Source organism: Helianthus annuus, chromosome 11 (assembly GCF_002127325.2).
Source record: "Helianthus annuus cultivar XRQ/B chromosome 11, HanXRQr2.0-SUNRISE, whole genome shotgun sequence".
NCBI lineage: Eukaryota > Viridiplantae > Streptophyta > Magnoliopsida > Asterales > Asteraceae > Helianthus > Helianthus annuus.
This window is the reverse complement of record NC_035443.2, coordinates 161,515,371-161,526,367: the sequence shown is the minus strand read 5'-3', so window position 1 is coordinate 161,526,367 and position 10,997 is coordinate 161,515,371.

Here is a 10,997-nt window from a genome sequence, read left to right as displayed (position 1 = left end):
TTTTCGGGTTTCAATGCTTCAACCTGAGCATCTCGTATCTGTGCAGGAAGGCTAGACTGTATCGTAAGCTGTAGCGCTCGCACGCGCCGTGGTAAAGTGTCTTTCCGACTGAGGGCATCAGCCACAACGTTGGCTTTGCCTGGATGGTACTTGATGGCGCATTCGTAATCGTTCAGTAGTTCAACCCATCGTCGTTGACGCATGTTCAAATCCTTCTGCTTAAGAATATGCTCGAGACTCCTGTGATCGGTGTAAATCGTGCACCTGGTACCGTACAGGTAGTGTCGCCATATCTTAAGCGCGAACACAACAGCTCCCAGTTCTAAATCGTGCGTCGTGTAATTCCGTTCGTGAATCTTAAGTTGGCGCGAAGCATAAGCAATGACCTTGTCGCGCTGCATTAACACACATCCAAGACCCTGGATGGATGCGTCACAATATACTACGAAATCGTCTGTGCCCTCTGGCAATGAGAGGATAGGTGCACTGCAAAGTCTATCCTTTAAGTGCTGGAAAGCAGTCTCCTGGGGCTCTCCCCAGCGATAGGTGACACCCTTCTGTGTCAGTAGCGTAAGTGGCTGAGCAATCTTTGAGAAATCCTTGATAAACCGTCTGTAGTAACCCGCCAAACCCAAGAATTGGCGTATTTCCGTTGGCGTACGTGGTGCAGGCCAATTTCTGATCGAGTCTACCTTGGATGGATCAACATGGATCCCATCCTTGTTCACTACGTGGCCTAGAAAGTGGACTTCACGAAGCCAGAAGTCGCATTTCGAAAACTTAGCGTACAGCTGTTCCTTCCGTAGGAGTTCCAAAATAAGGCGTAGGTGCTGCTCGTGCTCCTCCTGACTCTTGGAGTAAATCAGAAGGTCGTCGATAAAAACAATTACAAACTTGTCAAGATAGGGTTTGCACACCCTGTTCATAAGGTCCATGAATACGGCAGGCGCGTTCGTCAACCCGAACGGCGGCGCAAGGATTTTATGTTTTCCTTTAGGCGCGCGATTATCGCTTGTTGATTACTTCTTCCCTTCTGTAAGACTAATGCGCGGTCGCGCAAGGTTAAAAGGTTGAAAGGCTAGTTGGTGGTACGGTCTCAAATCCTTTTTATGAGGTTTTTGGGACCTTACCCCTTCAAGCTCCAAATAACAATAAGCAGCGCGAAGGTTCCCAACCCGAAAACCGACTTAAACCTTCTAAACACACACTCTTTCCACTGATCCAACAACAAACACAACAACCCACAAAGTCTCCCACACCCATAACAAACCCTAGGCCAATGGAGCCCAACAAAAACCTCAACTTTATTAACTAACCCACTAGCAGCTTTCACAGCCACTGCAAAACAACAATAACCCTCCAAGAATACCCACTTCAACCCTTGATTAACCAACCCAATATCTTCCATAATAATTGATTCTAACAACTTCTGTTAGTTAAAGATTCAAGATTATCCATAAAAACCAACCCAATATCTTCCATAATAATTGATTCTAACAACTTCGGTTAGTTAAAGATTCAAGATTATCCATAAAGGTTGAAACTTGATGAAAATAAAGTGTGAAAGAGGGTGTGATGAGCATGAATTAGCTTCACGTGTACGTGATGATGAAAATATATTGTTAGTATGGTAAGGCTATAGGGTATGGGGATCGGCTTTGGACCGTCCCCTACCGTCGTCATTCCCCCCTCCACCTCGCCCCCCTCCATCTCGTCCAATCCGTCTTCTGCTCGCCATCCAGGACGGTCCAAATAAGGACAAAACTCCCTCACAGTGCATATATACATACAATATATAATATATATTTTAGGAACATCCCCCATTTCCATACCTCCATCCTCTTTGCCCCATCCTCATGCCCATCCTATGTGGCGCTTACGTGGCGGACCATGCTCCAAAGGAGGACCATCACCATACCCTCTAGCCTAAGGTTATTAATAAAAAATGCCAATGCACAAACTGATCTAGTAATCTGTATACAACATAATATGATCTCAAAAATTTAATAATTAGGATTCAAACTCGGGTGTCAAGGGAAGAAAAACCCAGATTAACCAGTGGACTATCAAAGCTTTTTTGTTTATAGGTTCCCTGCATATTTTACTTATGTGTTCCTTTTCAGTTTGTTATATATATTTGCACTAAAAATTAAAAACCGAATGGGTTCCTGAGAACCCGATCTTTGTTAATAAGTCCGCCCCTATGTCAACAGCCTTCAACCAAATAATTACTGCTTTAACCTGTCAACAGCCTTCAATCGCAAGTTTCAGGTATTAGTTCAATCGCTTTTCAGTATGACAACAATTATTGCTTTCAACATTCAAGAACGAATATCACATAATTCACATAAGTTTGCGTATAATCTCAACCCTAACAACTATGGTTATTGGAAAGCTATGATGGAACCGTTTTTGAAAGCTAATGCCTTATATTGTTACATTGACAACACTCTACCTTACCCAGAAGAAAAAATTACAACCGAGAATGCTACAACTACAAATCCTAATTTCACAAATTGGATTGCCAACGATGCTCACGTTCGCATGATTCTCATCTCAACGGTTTCAGAGTCGTCGTTTCAACACATCCAAGTAGAAACCGCTCGGGATGTATGGTTGAGTTTGGCACGTGCATATGCTCCATCGACCGCTTCTCATGAGTTCACATTGAAAACGCAACTTCTAAAAATTTCAATGAAAGGTGATGAAAAAGCTATTGATTATCTTAGCCGTGCTTAAGAATATGCCACCGCCCTTGCAAATATTGGTCAACCTGTCAAGGACAAAGATCTAGTAATGCTCACAATCGCCGGCTTACGAGAGGAATATCATGGTTTGAAAAGCAACCTTCTTGCCCGATCACCGCCGGTTCAATTTAATGAACTACATGGTCTTCTCGGTGATCACGATTACATGATTCGCTCAACTATCAATACATCATCGACTCCCCCACAAGCTTTCAATGTTACCACAGCCGTGACTTCGCCTGCGTCTACGCCCACTTTGGCATCCATCCAGCAACAAATTGCCAATCTTCAACTTATGGCCTGCCAACTGGGTATCCAACCTCAGTCCCCTGTTCCACAGCCGCAGTGTCGTTCCTACATTTGCGGTGGCCCTAATCGAACTACGAAGTGGAGGCACTTTTGCAAAATTATCATTTTCAACATATTTAGTAACAAAACCCTCCTCATTGATCCAAGCTTGGGATCGACAATTATAAACTAACAAGTTTATAATTGGCGTAGTTAAATTTGTTTTTGAAAGTTGTTTTTTGTCTTTTTACATAACCGAATTCAGCAGTTCGGATTCGATTTGACATAGCAAATAGCCTAACTACTATCATGGTTTCTAAAAAATATTAAATAGCAAATGAACCTTAGCAAATATCTCCTATCACAGTCTCAGCGCTTGGACTAAGTTAAAAGCGGAGGCCCATATTCAATACTTAGGCACTTGGGCTTGGAAGCTAATATTATTGAAGAAGGAGACCCATTATTCAAAATCTTGAGGCCCTTAAAATTTTGAGGCTCTAGGCCTTTGCCTAGATCCACAAACCAATTGGGCCGGCTCTGCTGTAACACCCCGTGTTTTCGAATGTCAAAGTCAAAGTCAAAGTCCAAGTCAACTTTGACTTTCTTTGACTGTAGATAGTCGATTTTGTGTTTTAGTTGTATTATGTGGAGTAAGTGTTGTAATCAGCAAGAATCGAAGTAATCGAACGTGTTTTAATGCGAACCGATCTACGACTGTGAATGATAGGAAGTAACAATGCGATAAAGTTAACCTAATCAGTAATCAAACCGATCTAACAATCAATCAAACTCGAGACTCGAATTATTGAATTATTTAATTGTGGTATTGTTATACGTGTGTGTGTGCCTTATGTGTTGCTTGTGCGTGCTTACTTTATGTTTGGTGTGGTATTCAAGCAAATCAATCGAAAATCGAATCGAAACTCGAAAAACAATCAAACTCAATCGAAACCGACATCGAAACGTGACTTATCGAAGATTGTGTGTTAGATATAGTGGTTGGGATTAAAAGTAATTTGACTAGGAACTCTATCAAAATCATATCATCATACGTCGGAATCGAAACGTCGAAAATCGTCGCAAAATACTCGAAGTGCGTGGCGGATCGAACAGGAAACATCCTGATCGAACAGGCCAGCCGATCGGCTAAGCACCTTGCCAGCCGATCGAGCTGCCCACTCGATCGGAGTTCCCAGCCGATCGGCTGCCACTTTCCTCTTTTGGAAGCCTATAAATAGGGCTGTCATTGTCATACTTTCCATTTTTGGAAAGCTCTGACCGAACCAGCTATCTTCTTTACCTTTTCTCAGATTTCTCTCAATCCCGGTAAGTTTTCACTCTAATTCTTGTACGATCTTGATCATTACTTGATTCTACACCTTTCTATCTTTCAAAACTTGGTTTCTAACCGTGAAATCACCAAGATCTAAGTGTTCTTGGGTGATGTCATCATGGTGTTCTTGAAGAACATCATGTTTTGGCCTCATACCACCATGATTAGCTTAGATCTAACCGATTTCCACATAAACAAGTTAAGATCCATCATAGATCTAAACATTTTCATGATGTGAAGGATTGAAAGAAGGATTTCCAACTTTCTTTCAACTCTTTTACACTCAATGCTTTCAAATCAATAGAAACGGAGCTTGAACCGGCTAACCAATCCTTCTAACAGTTGAGGGGTTCAAGATTCGGATTCTATATACAAGGTTAACCCGATATTGGTTAAACTCTAAACCAACATTCCAAACCGTTCAACCGGCCGGACTTGGGTGATTCCTGTTCGAGCCAAGGGAACAGGTAGGAACGAAGGTTATCATAGTTCAACACGTTGTCAAGATGCCTTAAAAGAATGACAAATAAACAAACAACCAAGTGTTAGACGAAAGGCCGACCAGGTCAGAAATGCTGGCCGAACGGCTAGGCTGTTCGAACAGCCCAGCCGATCGGACATACCAGCCGATCGACCGGGCCAGCCGATCGGCTAGCACATGGTCCCACATTTCCAAACTTTCGAAGTATAGTATTAACAAAGTAATGTTCAACCAAATGGGTCGCCCGATTGGTAAACATTATTGTTCGTATCATGAGATACTATGCTTCAACACTTGACCATTTTCACAACTTGTTCGTAGTAGAGAATGTCAGCCGATCGAACAGACTGTTCGATCGAGTGACATTCAGTTGAGGGCTAACTTTGAAGCTCCTAGCCGATCGAGTGAGCTAGCCGATCGAACGAACCGTTCGATCGAACGACTTGAAAAGGTAGGAACACTTCAGTGTTCTCAAATACTGCAACAGGAACTTCAAAAGTTCAAATCCTCTAACACAAACACACCAGAGGAAGAAACAATCCACTCGAATGGTCCAGCCGATCGAGCCAACCGGCCGAACGAACAGGACTGTCCAACCGGATATACTAGCCGATCGAACAGGCCGTCCGATCGAACCTGCCGTTCGATCGACCAGCCCATTCGATCCATCCATACTTGTTTACTTTTCCGCGTTACTTATCGTTATGCTATCGAACTATTCAGGCTAATCTTACTCTTAGCGCTCCCTTCAATCCACAATCAATCACTGTGAGTATACTCGATCCCTTTTTGCTTTAGCACTTTTGGGTGTTACATACGTTACCTATCAAATCACAATCAAACACAAACTATTTGAACGCTGACCGAATTGCATGTGCTATTTGACTAAATGAATGCTGTTTATTATGTTTACACGTGGAGTGCTATCTACCTGCCTTAGCAACATAGTACTATAGTCTGGACTCAGCACCCGTTCACACGGGGGTTGTTAAGGACAAATACTTGCATGGATTACGATGGTAATCATGTATTGCGAACTGTCTCCGATGGTCAACCCGCAGTCGTTGGTACCGATGGTCCCATGTCGATAATTAACATGCATCGTTTTCCTCTGTGTACGTGCCTGGTTATGCGTAAACTATTCGAACTCTATATGCTATTATCAAACTTGTGTGCTCACCTTTACATTTTATGTATTGACTTTATTTTAACGTATGTGACAGGTAATTAGGATGCTTACTTGCTAGGAAAGCGGGGCAATAATAAAGCTTTAGAGCCCATCTAGCAGTTGTAGGTCGTAGCCTACCTAGGGGTCTCTAGGAGCGAATAAACTATAGCCATGGAGCCGTTGGAGCTGTTCGATCAAGCATCTATGGCATTAGTTGTTTGTAGATCTTGTCTGGACGAGTCTTAATGACTCTGGGCAGTACTTTAAAACATTTGGTTTGTAATAAATTAAATCTGAGTTGTCGAAACAGTACTATTTGTTTAGTTGTATTCTATGATAACTTGTTTATTTATTTGGGATACGGTATGGGACGTATCACTCAACTGAATTTGTAATAATAGTTGTTGTGGAAACTTCTGGACAATCTGTTTCGCTCAGTGCCGCGCCCCGATGATTCCGCCATCGGTTGGGGTGTGACAGATTGGTATCAGAGCCATAACTATAGGGAATTAGGCAGACACGACCTAGTCCGGGTCGCTGTCTTAGAGACCTAGACTATAGTTAGGAACCATCAGACCCAGTTTAAGTGCCTTATTCTGCAATTCTTCACTATCACTGCACTCGAATTTCCAATTAAAGTCCGGTGATTTGGTTGGGAATAGGTGTGAAAGCCACAAACTCCTGATCAAACTACCTGACTTATTCGTTTATTCATGCTTATCATAATATTTTCAATTTCATATAAGGAGAATTATACCAAATCAGGAGTGAAGCCCTCATTTTGATGGAAATTCTCCCTAAAATTTTCTAAAAACAAGGAAGGAATTGCTAAGCCAAGGGGTGAAACCCTAACCTTGGTAGTTTGTTCTGGATATTACTTATCTCACCAAGGCATTTGACGGACTTCAAGGACCTGAACTCACAAGTATGACCTAGGGAACGCGTGTGGAATGCCCAAGAATCGAGGCAGAAACACGACCTCTAGAGTCGAAAGTGACGACAAGTCTACTGCGAATAGTCGAATTGCCTTGGGTAGTCGATGTCTAGTAGCCGCAGACAATCTATCTCTCGATTTTATATGTTTCGAATTTGACGAGTCATCAAGTATGCTCGTAGATTTTATGTGTTTTTGAGTGCCTTATATGTTTACGTGTTTATATTTTTGGACTTTATTCCACTTCGATCAACACACGCGACTCGCAATTGCTATTCTATCTCAATTCGATATCCAGTTGTCACGAATCTAGATGTTGCCATACTATGCTGTGCTATACGACTAAGTTAGACTATTCGATATAATATTCGAACGGTATTCGAACTTTGAAGGATAGGTTTCTGTTTTCTGACCGCTTCTGAGATTAAATGGTTACGTGTTTTCGTGGTTATGTGCCTCTGTGTTTATGTGCTCCTGTGCTTACGTGCATCTGTGGTTTTGTGCATATGTGTTTACGTGCTTATGTGTTTCGACGTGATTCTAAGCTTTAGATAGAGGTAGACGTGTGAGGTGAGATTCGATTACGTTGTGTTGAGTCCTGTGACGATGTCTGTTGCAGACCATGTCGTCGTCTGGATCCCGTCAACGTCTGACCCGCCAAGAAAAGAGAGACCGACGTCTCGCTGCTATCATCTCCAAAACCGTGGCGAAAGCTGTGAGTGAGGTGTATGAAAACGCTAGCAAGTCGTCAGAAGAATCCCGAACTGAGATCTCCAAGGATTCAAGAAAGGCTGCTTTCAGCTTCAAGCAGTTCAAAGCATGCGGACCAAAAGAGTTCACTGGCGAAGATGGTCCAACAGCCATGTTTCACTGGTTTGACTCGGTCGAAGTCACTCTGCGCCAGAGCGGATGTCCTAAGCATCTCCGTACTCTCAATGCAACAGGCGTCTTCCAGTCCCGTGCTTTAGACTGGTGGACGGCCGAACGAAACAAGCGCGGAAATGATGCAACTTACGGGCTATCATGGAAGGAGTTGAAAGCTATCATGATCGAAGAATTTTGCCCTCCTCATGAGCGCCAAAAGCTGGAGGACGAGTTCTGGGGAATCAAGCAGAAGGATGGAGACAACGCTGCTCTCACTGCTCGCTTCAAGCAGCTTAGCATTATCTGTCCTGATCAAGTCAAGACCTCAGATCAAGCCATCAAGAAGTATATCCGAGCCCTACCCGACTGTGTAGCCGATTTTGTTCACGCAACCAAGCCAGCAACGATCGAGGAAACCTACCTACTCGCCGCTGAGATCAACGATAAGCGAGTCAAGTCAGGTTTCTGGGATAAGCAAACCAAGTCTCTGCATCAAGCCACTGCAACACCCACCGACACATCTGCTCAATCCTCCAAGTCCTCAAGAAGGAAGAAGAAGAACAACAACAACAGCTCCAGCAACAAGAGTTGTGCTGCCGCAACCACCGCTACTCCCCTACAGTCTGTACCAGCTCAACAGCAGCACCAGCGTTCAGCTCCAGTGATTAATGCACCGCCGGCGAAGCGTGCATACACAGGCCCTCACCCACTCTGCCCGACATGTTCGTATCATCATCTAGTGGGTCTAGCTTGTTGTTTTTGCGCTCACTGCAACCTCTACGGTCATTTCACTGCGAACTGCCGTTATGGTCCCCGTCAAACCCCAGCTCAAGCTACTGTCAACCAAGCCCTACTCCCTGCTCCTCAAGGCCAACCAGCAGCTCCAGCACCAGCAGTCAATGCTCGAGTCTGCTTTGCATGTGGTGACCCTAACCACTTTGCCAACAGGTGCCCGAACAGGGTAGTCAAGCAAGAGCCCCAGCAGCAACAGCAACAACAACAGCCTCAGCAGCAGCAGCAAGCAGCCCATGCCCGAACTTTCAACCTCAACACCCGCCAGGCTCAGGCGGATAACAACGTGGTTAATGGTACGTTCCTTGTGAATGGTATTTATGCATCATGTTTGTTTGATACTGGAGCCGATAACTGCTTTGTGTCATTTGAATTCGAGAAGCTCCTTAGTCGTAAGCGCTCTTATCTATCCTCGTCATTCGAAGTCGAAGTTGCTACAGGGAGAACCATTGCCGTTAACTCAGTACTCCGTGATTGTACTCTCGAACTCAACGATCACATCTTTCCGATCGACCTTATTCCGATGCAACTTGGAAGTTTTGATGTCATAATCGGCATGGACTTTCTTCGTGAAAACCATGCTGAAGTTGTGTGCTTTGAAAAGATGATTCGATTCTCACTCGCGAATGGTGATCTCCTATGTGTATACGGTGAAATAACGTCGAAAGGTCTTAAGCTTATGTCGTGTATTCAAGCCAGCAAGTATCTCCGCAAGGAATACCGAGCCTTCTTGGCCAACATCGTAGTAGCGGAGAAGGGAAAGAAAAAGAAAGTTGAAGTCAAAGATGTTCCAGTGGTTCGTGAATTTCCTCAGGTGTTCCCTGATGATCTCCCCGGACTACCGCCAAGTCGTGATATCGACTTTCGTATCGATCTCATTCCTGGAGCTAACCCCGTTGCCAAAGCCCCTTATCGACTCGCTCCATCCGAAATGCGGGAACTCTCGAATCAACTCCAGGAATTACTCGAAAAAGGCTTTATTCGCCCAAGCACCTCTCCTTGGGGCGCGCCAGTCCTTTTCGTCAAAAAGAAGGATGGGTCGTTCCGGATGTGCATCGACTATCGGGAATTGAATAAGCTGACCATCAAGAACCGATACCCTTTGCCCCGAATTGACGATTTGTTTGATCAGCTACAAGGTGCAGCATGCTTCTCTAAGATCGATCTGCGTTCAGGATACCATCAGTTGCGAATTCAAGAGGAAGACATTTCTAAAACTGCTTTTCGAACCCGTTATGGCCATTACGAATTTGTTGTTATGCCCTTTGGTTTGACCAACGCACCCGCGGTTTTCATGGATCTAATGAATCGCGTGTGTAAGCCATACCTTGACCATTTCGTCATCATGTTCATCGACGATGTCTTGATTTATTCCAAATCGAAGGCCGAACACGCGCAACATCTACGTTTGGTTCTCGAGTTACTCCAGGGGAACCAACTCTATGCGAAGTTCTCCAAGTGCGAATTCTGGTTGGAGGAGGTTCAATTTCTGGGTCACATAGTGAATAGTCGAGGTATACATGTCGACCCTGTGAAGATTGAAGCTGTCAAAAGCTGGATTACACCTAAGAACCCGTCTGAAGTTCGTTCTTTTCTCGGACTAGCGGGCTATTATCGTCGATTCATCGAAGGATTCTCCAAGATCGCTGTGCCGCTTACCGCTCTTACCCATAAGGACAAGCCTTTTGTGTGGGGAAACGCACAAGAGACTGCCTTTCAAACCCTTAAACATATGTTGTGCAACGCACCGATTCTTACTCTACCCGACGGAAGCGACAACTTCATTGTCTACTGTGATGCTTCTAACCTTGGTCTCGGCTGTGTTCTCATGCAGCGAGACAAGGTTATAGCCTACGCATCTCGTCAGCTCAAGATCCACGAGAAGAACTATACAACCCATGACCTCGAGCTAGGCGCGGTTGTCTTTGCATTGAAGATTTGGCGACACTACCTGTATGGCACTAAGTGTACAATCTACACTGATCACAGGAGTTTACAACACATCTTTAATCAGAGAGAGCTTAATATGCGTCAACGCTGATAGGTAGAACTTCTCAACGATTACGACTGTGAGATTCGTTATCACCCAGGCAAAGCAAATGTGGTTGCTGATGCTCTCAGCAGAAAGAGTTACGTGCTCAGTACTCGAAACATCCAAGCACAGCACAACCTCGAAACCCTTATCCGCGAAGCCCAACATGCTTGCTTTAACGAGCGTACATTGAAGAAAGAAAGGATCTATCACGATGGAGCTCAGTTAGTAAGCAAATCAGATGGGATATTCTATTATCTGGACCGAATTTGGATCCCTAAGCGGACCGATTTGCGAAAGATTATCATGAACGAAGCCCACAAGTCCCGATATTCTATTCATCCCGGTGCAGATAAGA